The 18,544-nt window shown below is 45.3% G+C and overlaps 2 long non-coding RNA genes across 2 annotated transcripts; one reads left to right on the plus strand and one right to left on the minus strand.

The window, feature by feature from the left end:
- Positions 1-313: 313 nt before the first annotated feature.
- Positions 314-13,179, minus strand: LOC140622613 (uncharacterized). Its single transcript, XR_012022299.1, has 3 exons — positions 12,719-13,179; positions 11,004-12,570; positions 314-1,905 (listed from the first exon to the last, which is right to left on the minus strand). It is a non-coding gene; the product is annotated as an uncharacterized lncRNA (long non-coding RNA).
- On the plus strand, positions 12,788-16,945 carry LOC140622615 (uncharacterized). Its single transcript, XR_012022301.1, has 2 exons — positions 12,788-13,017; positions 14,129-16,945. It is a non-coding gene; the product is annotated as an uncharacterized lncRNA (long non-coding RNA).
- The last annotated feature ends 1,599 nt before the right edge of the window (positions 16,946-18,544 follow it).

Here is an 18,544-nt window from a genome sequence, read left to right on the forward strand (position 1 = left end):
TATCAATTACAGCAGTATTTTCAATTAAAGATTAGAAATAACTGATGTGTCCTTTAATAGGGGACTATTAAACCCTGACACTTTACATATAGAATATTAGGCAGCCATTTAAAGCAGGAGTTGCCAAATTTTTCTGTAAAGGGCCATACAGTAAAATCTTTTTTAAAAAATATTTTATTTATTTATTCATGAGAGACACCGAGAGAAAGAGAGGCAGAGACACAGGCAGAGGGAGAAGCAGGCTCCATGCAGGGAGCCCGACGTGGGATTTGATCCCAGGGTTCCAGGATCATGGCCTGTGCTGAAGGTGCTGCTAAACCTCTGCGCCACCCAGGGATCCCCCATACAGTAAAATCTTAACTTCTGGAGATCATACATTCTCTGTCGCAATTACCCATCACACTGTCATTGTAGGACAAAAGTGGCCACATACCATGAATACATGAATGCGCATGACTGTGTTCTAATAAAACTTTATTTAGAAAAGCAGGTGTAGACCTGTGGGCTGTAGTCTGCCCATCCTGATTTAAATGAATGAGGCAAGTCTATATGTACTGCTATGGAAAGGTTTCTAAGATATGTTATTATGCAAAGTAGACCAAGGAGGAAAAGAAATACAAGGACATAAGTAAATATGCAGAATACTCTGGAAGGCTGTATAAGAAACTAAATGTGGTTGCATCTAGGGATGGGAACTGAAAGGCTGGGAGACTTGTCCCTATCAGAGTTTGGAGTTTTTATTGTGTGCATGCGTTTCTTATTCAAAAGCAACGAACTATTAACAAGTGGATTATAGGAGCAGAATTCCAATTTGTGATACCAAGGCTGACCTTTTGTATATTCCTTCCACAGGCAGCACTCTTCTGCCCGACTTCCCCTTCTGACAGAGGCACATCTGATTCCCCATGTAAACTGCAAATTCTTTTGAAGGACTATTTTTATATTTGCAGCCTTTCCTGCTTCTCGCCACAACATACAATTTATCACAATGTTTTGCACAAAGCAGGCTTTCTTTATATACTTATGACATAAGAACTGTAAAATAAATATTCACTTATAGAGGTAATGGTGGGAGGGGACCCTTCCTCTCACTCTCCCCATGACTCAGTTACTTTTGTAGAGGTAGAATCAAATCAAAGCACACTTCAAGGACTAAAGGAAACCATATGTGGACGTACTTGGCCCATGATGGGTGCTCATTCCATGCTGAATAGCCACCTAAGTTAGACGACCGCTCCGGCCCAGTGGCTCCTCCATGATCCCTATGCCCCTTCTTCCTGGGCACACATGAAGACATTGCCTGGCCCCCAATGTTCGAGTCATCCCTGGGCCCAGAGGGAATGTGTCTATGGGTGCAAAGGGCTTGCAGCTTTCTGGACACTTACACACTAGGCATGAGTCAGGGCAAAATGGGAAACACCCCCTCCTCCCTCAAAAGAAGGTTATGTCCAGTCTTGAATGGCCCAACTGTGAGATATTTTCAACTCACGGGGAGGGTGTGGGTGGGAGACGTTTGCTGTGACTGTACTGATGGCTGCCTTCTCATTCTCCCGAAGGACTCACTCAGCTCCCTCCCCGAGAACCAGAGGACAGGGTAGTGTACTTCTCAGATGTTTGCTTTCCAGTGATATTATGGCCCTGATGTGAGTTGCCATGACGATTTCCACATATCAGAACCACACTCTTTGGGTGTTTTTAGGTCCTTATGGGGAATAAAGCTTGTGATATTCCAAGTTGAAATTCTACCCGTTCTTATGGACTCTCCAGGTCAGAGGTTTCAGCTCCAATGACACCAACACCCTTGCTCCTGGTTATAGTAGCAGGACACCCCTCTTGTTGACGGCCTATGGTTGCTGTATGAATGGGGCTCTGTACACGGATTCAGGCATTTGAGTGTACCCTGAGCTGGGGGAAAGAGAGGAAGAAAGGGTAGTCTGGCATAAGAAAAACAGAATCATCTGATTAAAAGTCAACCACAGGGGCGCATGGGGGCGCTCAGTGGTTGAGCATCTGCCTTCGGCTCAGGTCATGATCCCAGGGTCCTAGGATGGAGTCCTACATCGGACTCCCTGCTCAGTGGGGAATCTGTTTCTTCCTCTCCCTCCCTCCACTAGTGTTCTCTCTCTCTCAAATAAATAAATAAATAAAACCTTTAATAAAAAAAAATAAAAGCCAACCACAAAATCTTGGATTTGGAAGCGATCAGAAGAACTACCCAGCTCAGGCACAGCTTCACATATGGAGAGTAGACACAGAAAGAGGAAGTGACCTCCCAAGGCCACAGAGCTACTCAGTGGCAAACAGAGGATTAAAATTTGAGTCTCTTGGTGCCTTTCTAGGTGACACGTAATATGAACACCATGCAACATAGTAGAATTTCTCAAAAAGCAGAAAAGAAGATCCACTTTCCTTTAATTTATGAATGCAAAGTCACATGATATTATCTGGTGCTGGAGGCTGAAGATTATGATGGACGTTCCTAAAGATATTAATGAATGCCACGGGTATACATGAGGCTAATTCAAGGGAATTTATTGCAAATGATCACTCTCTCCAAAGTCTCCAAAATAACTGTTCTAAGAGAGCACACCAAGTAAAAATACATTTTTGAAAATCTATTATTTTATTTTATTTTTAAAGAGATTTTACTTATTTATTTGAGAGTGAGAGAGAGAATGAACAGTGGAGAGGGGCAGGGGAAGAGAGAGAAGCAGATTCCCCGCCAAGAAGGGAGCCTGATGCAGGGCTCGATCCCAGGACCCTGAGTTATGACCTGAGCCAAAGGCAAATATGCATCTGACTGAGCCACCTAGGTGCCCTAAAACATATTAAATTTTTTTTAATTTTTAAAATTTTTTTAATTTTTTAAAGATTTTATTTATTTATTCATGAGAGACACATAAAGAGAGAGAGGCAGAGACACAGGCAGAGGGAGAAGTAGGCTCCATGCAGGGAGTCTGACGTGGGACTTGATCCCAGGACTCCAGGATCACGCCCTGGACCGAAGGCAGGCGCTAAACCGCTGAGCCACCCAGGGATCTCCAATAACCATTTTTTTTTAATGTAAAAAGAAGACAGGCATAGTAGCCTTGGTTCCAGATTTGCCAACTCTGAGAATTTGCAAACTCTTTATTGCTTCTGCAGTATGCAGGCCTTTAGAATTAGAACACCTTGATAGGCAGCAGCTACATATAAGGTGATGAGAAGGTGGAACATTCCTTGAATGCATACTATGTGCTAATCACACAGCTAAAACTAAATCACATGGGAAAGGCTTTATATATATTCTCTTGTTTTATCTTCTCAATAACCCTAAGAGGTGGATATTGCTATTCCCATTTCTAGAAAGTAAGCTAAGGCTTAGGGAAGTCTCCTGACTACAAAGTAGATGCAGTATTTATATTCAGATAGGTGCGAGAGCCTGTCTGCATACTATTTTTCCTGTAATTTAGAAACACAGCATTTAGAGATGGAAGTGCTCATCTCATCCAATGCCTTCCTTTAATAAGTGAAGAAACTGGCACCCAGAGAAGTGGAATGGTTTGTTCTAGTTACATAATTAGTGACAAACCCCAGGTTTCCACGTCTCAGAAGAATGCCTTCTACTGGATCACTGAAAAAGGTTTTGTTTTTTTTCAATGCCTCTGATAGGACATTTTGTCAGCAGCTTTAAAGGATTGTTAGCAGCAGATTAATCCAGTAGAGTGGTAGTGCCGTGTAGCAGTTAAGAATTTTGGCACCATCAGCCATCAGCTACGGTCTTGGGTTATTTATTTATCCTCTCTGTGCCTCACTTTCTTCATCTGTAGAGTAAGGGCAGCGACTTCACAGAGTTGTGAGTATATATGTTCAGTGCTAGATGCAATGGGGACTCTGCATAAGTGTAAGCTAGCTTACATCATGATCTGTTCCTATAAATGTGGGGGAGAAGAGACATAGGGATGGAAGAGGGTCATTTCCACGCTGTGCAAGTAGCACTCTGGCTGGATGTTGAAGCCAGGTGGCCACCCTGCCCTTTTCCCTTGATGCCTTTTAGAGCTGTATCCAATCTGTTTGCCACTGCCTGAGCATCAGACCACTGAAACCACGTTTCATGTCTGCCACACAACTGCCACGCACTCCCTGCCCTCACTGCACCCTCTTTGAGAATCTTGTGTAGGGCAAGTCACTTCACTGGCAACTCACTTCCACTGGACCTGGGTTTACGCATCAGCTAAAGGAGCAACTAAAGAGAATAACATGTTATGAATTAATTTATTATTTTTTAAAAAGATTTTATTTATTTATTCATGAGACACACACACACAGAGAGAGAGAGAGAGAGAGAGAGAGAGAGAGAGAGAGACAGGCAGAGACAGGCAGACAGAGAAGCAGGCTCCATGCAGGGAGCCCAACCTGGGACTCAATCCCCAGTCTCCAGGATCACGCCCTGGGCTGAAGGTGGCGCTAAACCGCTGAGCCACCGGGGCTACCCGAATTGATTGAATTATATATTAGATACAACTTTATGGGTGATCTAAGAATCTGCTGAGCATTATTTCTCTGGGACATATGCCTCAGGAAATGTGCTGGATAACTATTCAGCAAAGAAATTTGGGGGATAGGGGATCCCTGGGTGGCTCAGCGGTTTAGCGCCGCCTGCAGCCCAGGGCGCGATCCTGGAGTATCGGGATCGAGTCCCACGTCGGGCTCCCGGCATGGAGCCCGCTTCTCCCTCCTCCTGTGTCTCTGCCTCTCTCTCTCTCTCCGTCTATCATAAATAAATAAATAAATAAATAAATAAATAAATAAATAAATAAATATTTAAAAAAAGAAATTTGGGGGATATGATCCCCTGTAAGCTGGAAACATCCTGTAATAGTCATGCGATTTTGGAATAGGGAGGATTTTCAGAGGATGGGGACAGGGATGGTGGGTGGGAGTGGGAGGTGGGGGGAAATAGCGATTTGGCTTATAAGCTGTATTCAAATGGGAGAGGCTGGAAGATGGAGCCTTATGAGGGGCTAGGTCCTGAGCATTCTGCTGCCTTTCTGTGCAGATAATTACTTTGATGACCTACAGTGAATTCAAAGTGACAGCTGACATGATGCCACCATCCTGGAGGTTGTCAACCTGAGGTAGCCCAGATGCTGCAGCAGCATCAACATTAGGGGATACACAGACCTGAGATGTGTAGAGGGAGTGCATAAAGAGGGGGATGTTCTCAGAACCTGAGGTCAACAAGCTCCCACTGCTCTTTCAGGGAAGCTCCCCCCCCATCATCTCCAGTTCTGTGTTCTTCCTTCCCTGTGTTGGCTCACTTAATGGTTGCTCAACCTGGCTAATGGTAAGGAGCATCTGAAGACCCAGAGCCATATCAGTAGATGTTCCCTGGCTGTTTCAGGGGTTGCTCAGTTTGGGCACAACCCTGAGATCACAACCTGAGCTGAAACCAAGAGTTGGATGCTTAACCGACTGAGCCACCCGGGCGTCCCTCCGTCTCCCACTCCTAACCTCAGGAGGTTGGGTTCTAAGAAATAGACTGTTTTGCACAGAGGGATCAAGGGTGTGGTTCGGGTCCCTCTGGTAGTAAGAAGGAAGGAGCAGACTTCTACCTCTGTTCTTGGGGCCAGGCCACCAGCCCACGGGAAGGGGTGTCGTTTCCTAACTGATCTGTGGGCTGCCTATATCTCATCACCACAGCCAGGGAGCGAGAATCTTTATAGTCCGTCCTCCTGAGGAGGGTACTTTTTCTAACTCACAAGGTAGAAGTGCTGCTAGGTGCTAGTGGTAGAGTGGAACTCACCTTTTCTTCATGACTTCACTGAACACAGATCCAAACATGTGTAATGAAAATAGGCTAAATTTATATATATATATATATTTTTTTTTTTTACTAAAGGTTAAATTATGATCCTTTTATATAGGCATAAAAGCCTCTTTTATAAGAAAAAAATGAATTTCTTTTATATTATCATGTATGATATATGAGAACTAAAAGAAAATCAGCATTCCCACCAGCCCAACAAGGGCAGAACGCTGCTTAGTGGGATTAAACCTTCCAGGCTTAGTTCCAAAAAATGCTTATTGAAGTTCTCAATCCTTGTACAGGGGGCGGACACCTTGTAGAATCTGCTTGCGAACCACAGTACATCCCCCGAACCACAGGTACACCCCCCTGAACCACAGGTACAACCCCCAAACCACAGGTACATTCCCTGAACCACAGGTATACCTCCTGAATCACAGGTACACCCCCTGAATCACAGGTACCCCCCTGAATCACAGGTACACCCCCCCAAACCACAGGTACGCCCCTCAAACCACAGGTACACCCCCGAACCACAGGTATACCCCCTGAACTACAGGTACACCCCCCAAAGCATAGGTACACCCCCCCGAACCACATGTACACCCCCCAAACCACAGGCACACCCCACGAATCACAGGTACACCCCACAAACCACAGGTACACCTCCCAAGCCACAGGTATACCCCCTGAACCACAGGTACACCCCCTGAATCACACTCCCACCATCAGACTGGAGGGCGGAGGGTTCTATTGCAGCTGCTGCTTGAGTTCATTGCTGAGCCAGCGAGTTCCATGGGGAAGCGATTAGACTGATCAGAACCAGAAGCCTCCCCAGAGAGCATATGAATTAAACCCTGGAGACCCAAAGTAGAGGAGCTACTTCCACTTAGCATCAACTTCACTTTTTCATCTTTAATTTGGGTTGAAGAATTTTAAGATGTTGTCAGCATTCCTAAATGGCCTTCCAGTTTTCAGACACTTTGTTTTTCTCAAAAGTTACTGGCTGTGTGCTGCAAATATGTATGTATTTATTTATTTTAAAAATATTTTATTTAATGAGAGAGAGAGAGAGCATACATGAGCAAGGGGAGGGGCAGAAAGAGAGAAGCACACTTCCCACTGAGCAGGGAGCCCAATGTGGGGCTCAATCCCAAGACTCTGGGATCCTAACCTGAGCCAATGGCAGATGCTTAACTGACTGAGCCACCCAGGTGCCCATTTGTATTTGTTTTAAAGCTTTCTATGACCCATCCAATTAAATATCCCATGTTCAACATTTGCCTTTATCTTCAAAACCCCCAAATAGGGAAAACTAACACCTGCCCTGTATTTTATAATTTCAAAGTGTTGCACATCTATTTCTTCAATTGATTTGAAAAGAATTTTATGACCTGGGTAGGTCTGATTATTTCAAAAGTGAGGTAACATCTCAACAGTTAACTGAGTTGCTCAGGATCATATAGCTAGATAAGGACAGAGTGAAATCATCTCGGCTCCAGTTCTTCTACCACCACCCTAGGCAAAATGATGTATGGGAAGAGTCTGGTCTTGGAGATTTGTGACCTTGAAAATCACAACTTTTCTGTTGTTCCAAATATAAAAGCTGAAGGGATGCCTGGGTGGCTCAGAAGTTGAGCATCTGCTTTTGGCTCATGGCATGATCCTGGGGTCCTGGGATCGAGTCCCACATCAGGCTCCCTGCAGGGAGCCTGTTTCTCTCTCTGCCTGTGTCTCTGCCTCTCTCTGCCATGTGTCTTTCATGAATTAAAAAAAAACAAAAAAACAAAAACAAAAATAAAAAAAAACTATAGTTGGTTATAGGGATACTAGGTTTGCTATAATCCGGTGAGATCATGTAAGTTGCAGTCCTGACTCAGCTGCATGTCCTGGGTCATGCCTAGTGCAATACCCACTATCAGCAAGGCTCCATATTCCTATCTGCAATACCTGCCTTACTAGCTTATGTAAGGAACATGAATTAGTATATGTAAAGGGCCTAGAATATTTTCTGTTATGTAGCCAATGCTCAGTAGGCATGTATGGGGATCAATATTCCAACATTCTCTAGTCTGTCTTTAGGAGTATACCATCTTCCATAAGCTATAGCCTTCTATTAAGAAATATTGTGAAAGACTCTGAACTGGACAACAAAAAAGATTCGTGGGTGTCTGATCTTGCTCATCTATCTGGCTTATTTCCATCTTTGGTTCTCTTTGATAAAGGCTGTTTTATAGCTCTGTAGAGCTACAAGTTGTAGAAAATCAGTAATCATACAAATGTTTCTCATTCATATGATTGCTGTACATAGCAAAGCAAATGGATTTTGCCCACTAGAGGATATAAATTTTTGTAAATCAAATTCTCACTTGAGCCAGTTGTAGCATCTTACTACTTCCCTCATTAATTAGTGAATTTGATAGAAAATTTGACAATCTTCATTTTGCATTTGTATGAGAATCATAATTATATCCTCTTTTAGAAATTATCCTTTAACAGTTCCCAGAGTTCACCTTCTTCGTTCTTAACTGCAATGGCTGTGCCATGTCCTACTCAGTTATCTGTTCCAGCCCCTACACACATCCACTGCACCATCATAGTAGCTTCTACTCATTCTGTGGGGTTTAATAAAGTAGATTCGATGCAGATAAAAATCGCTAACGACCAAGTACTGAGACATAATGGAGACTAAGATTTAAAAATTGAATGGAATTTTTTAAAAGATTTTATTTATTTATTCATGAAAGACACAGAATGAGAGAGAGAGAGAGAGAGAGAGAGAGAGAGAGGCAGAGACACAGGCAGGGAGAGAAGCAGGCCCCACGCAAGGAGCCCGATGTGGGACTCGATCCTGGGACTCCAGGATCACACCCTGGGCCAAAGGCAGGCGCCCAACTGCTGAGCCACCCAGGCATCCCTTGAATGGAATTTTGAAAGCTTAATCACTCTGCCTTAATATTTGAAATGAAATATGTGAAGATCACACACAGAGTATGTGGATCAAACAAGAAGAGATACTTACTCTTCAATATTCTACAACTTGCTAAAGAGATTTTAGGCAAGTTTTTCCCTTCTCGGGGTCACCACTTAAGGCAAGAGAATATATAGCTAACATGTTTAATAGATCAATAGAACGATTTTAAAGCAGGAAATCTCATGGACATGGGCCATCTGTGTCTTGACTTTTCTTCTTGCAATCTGAGTCATACTACTAGGTCTGTTTATTAAGAGAGAAACACACTGAAGTAAGTGCATAGACATAGCAAAGAGGACATCCTTATGATTGAACTTTAAATATGAATAAGATATGAAAGTAAAGTCTGAAAAAATAAAGACTTTTGCACATATGATTAATCATAGTTTAATAGTTACTATGTCTTGGCTAAAAAATGCTAAAAGAATTTCATTTTTATGGATCTGAAGCAAGACATGGAAAACAGAAATCTTAGAAACATATAATCATTTTGTAAAGCAGAAATTAGCTCCAAATACAGCTTTTCCAGTTCTGTTATCTGCATATTCATTCATTCATTCACTAAATTTTCAACAAATATTTATAGAATGTCTATTCTGTTCCAGGCACCATGCTAAATACCAGGAATAAAGATATAAAAAATGTCACTTTTGTGGCTCTTAAGGAATATTTAGTCTATCAGGATGGACAAACAAGTAAACATCAAATTATAATATCGTATATTAGGTAGTAAGCTACTTATAAAAACAAAGTACCCATGAACATACATGGGACATGCCCCTAACCTGGACGAGGAGGGAGGAGTTAGGGAAGGTTTCATAGAGGAAGTAATGAATGATGTCTGTGCACTGAAAGGCATTGAATGGTGTTGGGGACACAAACGGGGTTTAGATTAAGATATTGGTAGAGATTAAAAAAAAAGTAGGGGCACCTGGGTGGCTCAGTGATTGAGCCTCTGCCTTCGGCTCAGGGCATGATCCTGGGGACCTGGGATCGAGTCCCACATCGGGCTTCCCGCAGGGAGCCTGCTTCTCCCTCTGCCTGTGTCTCTGCCTCCCTCTCTGTGTCTCTCATGAATAAATAAGTAAATCTTTAAAAAAAAGTAGACAATTAAGATAAACCATAGAGATAGACAGAATGAGAAACACTGCCAAACTGGGTGTGAAGCTGAGGAAGAGGATGCAGTCCAGGATGACTCTAGATTCTGCTTTGGATTGGTAGGGTCAGCTATCAAGATGGGGAAGGCGGGAGGGATTCCTGATGGCAGATCTGCGGATAAAGAAGGCTGCAGGAGGACAGGTTTATAAGGGGTAAAGAATAGAAATCAGAAGTTTAGTTTTGGATGTGCTGAGGTGGACATGCCTCTGAGACAGCCAGGTGGGGGGAAGTGAGTAGGCAATTTGGATATGCATATGTCAATTTAGAGTGGAGGGCTTAGATTGAAATGAAAATTTGGGAGTCATCAGCTTCAGGGGGCCTGGATGAGATCACCCAGAGAACATGTGAAGAGAGAGAAGAGCAAAGCACTCAAGATGGACTAAGTCCTGAGGAATTTCAATATCACATTTTGAAGTCAGCAAGGTAAACTGAAAAGAAGTGGCCAGTGATGTAAGTGGAAATCCAAGAAACGATGACAAAGAATTTTTCAAGAATGAAAGTGCTAAGAGTTTAGGTAAGATGGGAAGCAGAGAATTAATCATTGGTTTGGGCAACATGAAGTTTGTTGGTGTATTAATCAGTTCTCCAGGGAAACAGAAGCAACAAGGTGTGTGTGCATGTGTGTGTGTGTAATATCTATATATCTATATATCTGTATCTATACCTACCTATCAAGAGAGATTTATTTTCAGGAAGTGGCTCATGCAATTATGGAGGTGTGGCAGATCCAAACTCTGTATCGTATGTCAGTTATACTCCATTGTTTTTAAAAAGGATTTAAAAAGAAAAGGTTTGTTGATTTTATAAAAATGTGGTTTATTGCTTTGGAATAATCCAATAAAATATATTAAATATATTTTTATTTAAAAAATCTTACCAACTGAATGACTGGCAAACGAATATATATATCATGTGCCCTAAAATAAAATGTTTAAGGTAAGCATCATTTTGATTCCCCAGTTTAAGAAAGTTTTCACTCTTGTTGGCAGTTTTGACAGTGTCAAATAAGAGGCCTTTACGTGATGATGGTAAAGATTTTTATAATAAGCCCCACATTTCGAGCTGAGCCATTATGTATCTTACCTCAAAGGGAAAAGGCTGAGCAAGTTCCATCAAATTCTTCCTGCTGTCTTCTCTCCTTTGGCTGCAGCCCCTAACCTCTAGAACCTTCAAGTTTCTTGTGCTCTCCATCTTCAGGAGTTTGAGTTGAGGCTGTAGAGAGATAGGCTCAGAGGCCCAGAACTCCACAAAGACATGAAAATCATTTTCCACTGCTATAAATAAAAACCTGAAACCTGTCACACTTAGTTAATGTCACCCACATTAGGAGACACAGACAGAAAAGAAAGAGGCAAAGACAAAACATCTGTTGCTTTTTTTAGAAACAAAGCACATGCCAGAAAAAAAAAGTCTCTGGTTTTCAGGCATGTGGAGATTTCAAATGCTTTACCCGGTAAGATGATCTAGGAAGCTCCATGGTCTGTCCCAGTTAGTGTCCGCAACACTCAGTACCAACTAGAGCAGAAGGAATCTCAGCGAGAGCTTCTTTCTCTGCCTCTGTTGACACCAACCACCCAGAGCAGGAAAAGTCTGCATCTCAGACTCAAGTGCTTCATTCAAAGACTCATCAGAGCGTAAGCAGTGCCCGTCCAATGCCTGTGGACCATCAGCCCATTTCTCATCTCAGCCATTCCTGGAGACCGGGCGGCAGCCAGAAGCAGGTGATTAGCACACCTCTGGGGGCCAAGGCTGCCACCAAGCCAGCTGCCCGACGAGGCTGACACTGTTAGAATAGGCAGTTACTTAGGTTCTAACCAGATGCCGGAGGCCAGCGACAAAGGCATGGCCACCTGTCGGGCAAAGTCAGAGGCCTGTCCTGGCAGCACTCCACAAGGAGCCAGATCAAGCCAGACAAGCCCAAGATGGCGGGCGGGTGCCGTGACAGGAAACCCCTGGCCAGATTGGGGAGAAAGTGTGGGAAACTGTGTTTCCCACCCCCAGTAATGAGGATTCTGCTCCTTAGTTAACAACTGTTGATAATAGGTAGAAACCGGACCCCCAGGACATGCAACTGCCTAGCTTGCCCACTCTCATATCTCTAGAATATACTTTTTGCTTTAATGAACTTTCCCAGTTGTGTCGCTTGTCAGCTCTGTTGTGTGCCTGTCCTTGAATTTTTTCTCAAGATAAGACCAAGAACCTTCAGCCACAGCTTTGGGACAGGCTGGATTGAGGATCCAGGGCCCATGGTATCTCCAGTTCACCTCACCACAAACCCACTCCATCAAACAAAATCTGGGGCACTTCCTCTCAAAGTATATTTATGTTTTCTTTATAAGTCACATACGTGTTTTCCTGCATTCATGTATTCCACTCATTTTAAATCAAACACATCAAGGAGATGAGTTAAAGATGAAGGAAATATTTCTAATACCGAGATAGCCATGAGCACTTTATGTCACCATTAGCGAATGCCTGAAGTCACATTACCCACTTAGGACAAAATTCTTTATTAAAATTAATGAATGTAAGTCTCACAAATACAAAAAAAAAAATTCAGGATTTGAGGGGCCACCTGAGTGACTCAGTGTCTGCCTTCGGCTCAGGTCATGATCCCGGGGTTCCGGGAGCCAGCGCCCCATCGTGCTCCCTGCGTATGTAAATTTACTAGTATGTGCACGATTTTCATGTCCCTGCTTCTGCCCTTCCCTCTGCTCATGCTTTGTCTCGCTCACTCTTTCTCTCAACAAATAAATGAAATCTTAAAAAAAAAAAAAAATAAGGAATTGAAATATCACCGTAGGAGTCAGGCAGGTGGCCATACAAATACCACCTGTGCGTCCGCTACGAGGTTGGTTGCACTTGGAGGGCACAGCTCACGAGTGCGGCAACAGTGCTTCCGGGATGCGCCCGGAGCCAGATTTAGGTCCCCCAGTCTTGGTGGCGGTGCCAGGGCTCCGGGTCTCCCCGTGGGTGCCATGAAGGAGTCCGGCGGGGTGTGTGCTTTTGAGGGGGGGCAAATGCCCAAAGCGGAGACGACCCCATCGGCCACCCTTCCTTGCTTGGAGAGCAGAGCGAGGATTGGTGCGACGAGAAGGTGCGGCCTCCTCCGCCCCCAACACAAACCAGGGAAACACGTCCCCACCCAGGCCCGTTTCTCAGAGCCCTGCGCGCCTCCTTGCCGCGACCCTCGGGCCGCGACGCGCGGGAGCGCGGCCCTTGCTCCGCGGCCGCGGCTGTTTCGAGTCCGGACGTTGTTAGATACGACGGCCTCGGAAGGGGACGCTCGCGATGCCGCCCCCGCCCTGGGCGCTGGGCAGCCGCGGGCCCGCGCTCCTCGCCCCCCCGCCCCGCTCCTCGCCCCCCCGCCCCGCTCCTCGCCCCCCCGCCCCGCTCCTCGCCCCCCCCGCCCCGCTCCTCGCCCCCCCGCCCCGCTCCTCGCCCCCCCGCCCCGCTCCTCGCCCCCCCGCCCCGCTCCTCGCCCCCCCCCGCCCGCGCACCTCGCCCCCCCGCCCCGCTCCTCGCCCCCCTCGCCCCGCTCCTCGCCCCCCCCCGCCCGCGCACCTTGCCCCCTCGCCCCGCTCCTCGGCCCCCCGCCCGCCGCCTGCAGGCCCACGCGAGCCGGTGCGCTCTGCTGTCGCCGCCCCCGCCTCCTCCCGGCCGCGGCCCGGAGCCGCTCCCGCCGCCACGCCGAGGCCGCCCGGGGCGCACGGGGCTGGGGGGGGGGGGGGGGGGTCGTCCTCCGAGAAGCCATCGGCTCTCCCGCGTTTCTGATTCGGTTAGAAAACAGAAATGATCTCCAGGGAAACGGACGCCAGGGACGCTCTTTGTCAGATTTTCCTGGTCTCTATTATTTACGTCGCTCCACGTTTACTTTCTTTTACATTTCCTCTATTTTCGATCCCTCTTCCCTCCTTTTTTCCTTCCTTCCCATTTTCTTTCCCTGCAGAGTACATGCCAAGAACCGCCCCATGTGTTTCCTAGTAATAGGGGGCCACGGTTTGCACGGGGGCTTACAGTTTACCTAGTGCTTCTGTAATTCAGAAATAAGCCTAAATGGGACAGAATTCTTCTTTTTTAAGATTTTATTTATTTATGAGAGAGAGAGTGAGCACAAGAAGGTAGAGGGGTAGAGGAAGAGGGAGAAGCAACTCACTCAGGTGCCCCCTAGGACAGAATCCTCAAAATCTGTTCACTTTGTGTTCCAGAATCAATCTGAGCCACAGACAGGGATCACCGAGTCCAGACACCCCTAAATAACAAATCCTGAAGTGATCACTGGGTTGTGAGGATAACCGCAGGATTGCTGACAACTGGCTGCCTGCACACTCTTCACTCACCTCCTGCCTGTGGCCTGTGACACAACCCACCGGGGAACTGCTAATAAACTTCCATCCTCTCTGTGCCTCTGAGCCTACCGTGCTCCCGGCCTGTGCCATCGGGAGAGGACGCGTCATGTTGGGATGGCCCTTATTTCGATGTCACCTGTCATGGTGGTGAGCTGACTGGGCTCTCAGGACGGTCCTGCCGGGTGCTCAGCCGAGCGCCAGCTGCCTGCTTGCTCGTGGCTGCTCATTGCTCTCAACCCAAGTGCCCCATGTCTGTGTTCACTCGGCCGGCTCAATCCCTGTGTGGAACCGACTCAAGCTATGTTTGAAATGATTTTAGCAGGAAGTGTCACTTTTTTACTGGAGTAGAAAAGTGATGTTTTCTCAGTAACATCACTTTATACCTCCCATCTTCACCACCCTTCCTGAGAGCCCAGTGAGAGGCCGCTGTGTTCTCTTAATACTCGTGTCCCTGCTGCTGTCTGCAGCTGACATCTGAAACCTTGAGGCTTTAGAGGACAACGTAACATACTAAAAATAGCAAAGCAGAAAAACAGAAAAATCTTGCTTTTTTGATGCTGATGTCGAGCCACCGAATTAACCAGCAGTGGACTTATCCCTTCTCTGGGTTTTGTTATGCGCTTTAATAAGTTTCTTTGGTTAGCCGGTTTTTGTTTGGCCTTCTGTTACTTGCAGCTGATACCATTCTTTTTTTTTTTAAACAGATTTTATCTATTTATTTGACAGAGAGAGAGAGAGAGAGAGAGAGCGAGCACACAAGAAGCAGGAGGAGCAGCAGCAGCAGAGGGAGAGGGAGAAGCAGACTCCCTGCAGGGGAGGGGCTCCATCCCAGGTCCCTGAGATCACGACCTGGGCCGAAGTCAGATTTGCTTAACCGACTAAGCCACCCAGGCACCTCAGCTGATAACCTCTTAACTAGTACTTTCCCTGGACATCAATATTGGAAGTTATTTTTGCCTACCTTGGATTTCTACAACATGTTGGCTGTATTTCTATCATGGCAAGTTTCAAGCTTATACCAAAATAATTTGCATAGATATAATTTCCATTTTATCATTCTGTACTCCTGATCTTAACAGCATTATTATCTCCACAAAGTATACCCCATGTACCACTAGTCCTGTGGGATGCTCCATAATCGCAGGGTTCTATGGTTGCATAAGTTTGGGAGACACAGCGATGCCTGGGTGGCTCAGTGGTTGAGCATCTGCCTTTGGCTCAGGGCATGACCCCAGGGTCCTGGGATCGAATCCCACATCGGGGTCCCTGCAGGGAGCCTGTGTCTCTGCCTCTCTCTCTCTGTGTCTCTTGTGGATAAATAAGATCTTAAAAAAAAAAAAAAGTTTGGGAGACACAGCATGCTATGTCTCCCTTCCTTAGATTCACTATATTCATTAGCACATGGAAATAATATGATGTGATTATTAAGGGTGAGATTCTACTCATTGCTAGATGCATGGGATTTTTGCTTCGTTAATCCTTATGACCCCCAATTTCCCCACGTGCAAAATGGGTACAAAATGCATATCTCATAGTGTTATGGGAACCTAAAATAATGTGTACCCAATATTTAGTTTTACATCTGGCCATGTCCCGCAATGCCTTTGGCTTGTATCACCTGCACTAGGAGTTTCTTGCTTCATGACCCATATTACTACATTGTTAGTTTATATTTGTGTATTTTCTCACAGATTATTTTCAAGTTTCTGAACAGTTTTCTCAGGGACTTTGCAAAATTTCCAAATTGCCCAAAGCACGCATAATAAGTAGAACTTCTTAAATGCTTAATAATGATAGTCATTATCGTCAGCAATAGCTGCAACATTAATAAAGGCTCTGAGAAGTCCTGCAGCAGAGACATCTGGTTTAGTGTTTAAGTTGACATTTCACAAACTTATCTGAGAATATCTCCGGCTTTTGACACAATACCATCACACGTCTAGTAGAGCTGGTGTTACAAGGCATGTATTTTTACAAAATGTAGCTCTTCCTGCTGCACTCAGGCAAGAAACCTGGCTGCCTTCTCAGGCAAATCCCTCTCCTTCATCATCCCGCCCCTCATATTCAGTCCATCATCATGTACTCCTGGCTCTTCTGATCTTACCTCCTAAATACTTCTCAGACTCACCCCCCTCCTTCTGTCTCTACCACCACTGCCTTGGAGCACCGATATCTTTGCACAGACCTAATGGATCCGCCGGCTGTAGTCTTACTCTTGTTAAACCCACACTCTCCCTGCTTTATCTCTCTATGCAAATTGATCATATAATTTCTTTAGTCAGCAGCCCTTCAGTGGCTTCCAAACTCCTGCAAAAGAGAGGTCAGTTTCCTTTCCAAGGCTCTCAAATCCCTCCCTCACCTGGCTGCATGAGTCTCAAGCCTTGGCTTCAGCTTTGCACCCTTGCTACCTGGGTTCCCTACTATGCCAAGCTGTTAATGCCCTGTACCCATCCCCATGCCTACAATTTCCTTTCTAACATGCTTCATCTGATTCTTCCTTCCCCTTTGCAACACAACTCAGGCGGCAGCCTCTTTTGGGCTAAGATCTCCCCTATGGGCTCCCATAGCAACCTGTGCATGTATTTATATTACAACTTATCCTGTCTCATTGTTCATGTAAAATCTCACACGTTAGATTGTGAACTCTTCAAATGCATAAACCATGTTTTTTTTCCCCCTTGGCTCACTAGACTCACCTTTCTATAGTGCACAGGCACTTATTAAATCAATGGTGGCAGGAAAAAAAAATGCATTTGATTGCACAGGAAAAAAAAATCGATGGTGGATTAAGCCATTTGGAGCACCATCTCTGTGCTGTCTTCATCTTCCAACTGGAAAGATCAAAAGGTCCAGGCCCAAACAAATGTCTCATTGCCGTCTGGGGTAGCCCGGCTCTGACCCTCATGGCCTGTGCTGAGCCAACCGGCCCGGGCGACTCCAGCCTTGCCTCTCTCTGGGCCAGATGCCAATGTGGCTGCTCGCAGCCCTGCAGAGCTATAGCTGGGCAGTGCTGGGTGGGGAGGGCACATCAGGCTGGCTTCCTGCCTTCTTGAAGCTTCAGGGTAGCTTGAGATGAGTGGGCTGAAAAAGCCAACCTGGGGATGAAGAGAGGCAGAGGGGGAAAGGGAAGAGAGGCCCCTGAGAGCCCAGAACTAGCCCCACGTGGGGGTTCCATGGATGCCAGGTGTCAGTAGACACCAGCCCCTTGTCATTACTTAGCATCATCAAGCCTCACGTTATATTTAATAACAACGATTAAAAAAACAAACAGTAATCGACATGCATGCAGCCGGATTGCTACCCAGAATGGGTGATGGAGTCGGTCTGTATTTTAAATCAGGATCTATGGCTGACCAGCTCTGACAAGGCTTCGAGGCTCAAGGGATAGAAGGCAGCATCAGCTTTATCAAGTCTGATTTGATTAGTTTCTCCAGTCAATTTTGTGCACTCTGGTCACAGGATAAATCATCCGTCTCTCTTGCTGTTCTGCTCTTTTCTTATTGATTTAAAAATAGTGACCTTATTTCTCTGTCAAATGGTTACCAGATTTCCCTAATGGTGTACATGTGGAGAACTCATAAGGTCTCCTGCTCTCCTCAGATGGCCAAATCTCTGCTTTGGCTAAAAGAAAACTGACTTAACTCTGTGGCAAAAGGGTCATTTTACTTCACCCTTTTGTGCCCAAATAGAATTCCTGGGAGTCCTTTAATCACAGGAAAGTTTTAGAACGATGTTTTCCTGGCCTTCTTAGACTCACTTAGAAATGTGGTTCACATGCCTAACCATTTAGAACCATGTGATTTTTCTGAACTATAAAGGACCCTATGGACAATCAAGTTGAACCATTTAATTCCACAGATAAGGAAAACTGAGGGCCAATATAGGGGAAGCAAAGCACCTTGCCAGATCTTCCAGCAGGTTGGAGATGTGATGGGGAGGATGTCATGGCTTTCAGGGAAAGTTATTTGCCAAAACTTAAATCTGAATAATAGCAGAAGATTGTTGACCCTTCAAACACTTCAACTTTAAAAAGAAAAAAAGAATTTGCCTTAAGAATTCTTTAATTCTGGATTCTTCATTTAAAATATGTGATCCAACTTACCAAAGTTACATTTAGAAAGACATTTTCAAGGACGACTCTTTCCAACTAAGACAATCTTGTCTCTTTCTTCCCACTTCCATTCCAAATCCATTTCCCTGGCTCATGACCAGCTCTGAATCCTCGATGCTCCTCCATTGGGATTGCCCTCTTGTTCTGTTCAGTTACACGCACAC

The sequence above is a fragment of the Canis lupus genome, chromosome 32 (genome assembly GCF_048164855.1).
Source record: "Canis lupus baileyi chromosome 32, mCanLup2.hap1, whole genome shotgun sequence".
In the NCBI taxonomy this organism is placed as follows: domain Eukaryota; kingdom Metazoa; phylum Chordata; class Mammalia; order Carnivora; family Canidae; genus Canis; species Canis lupus.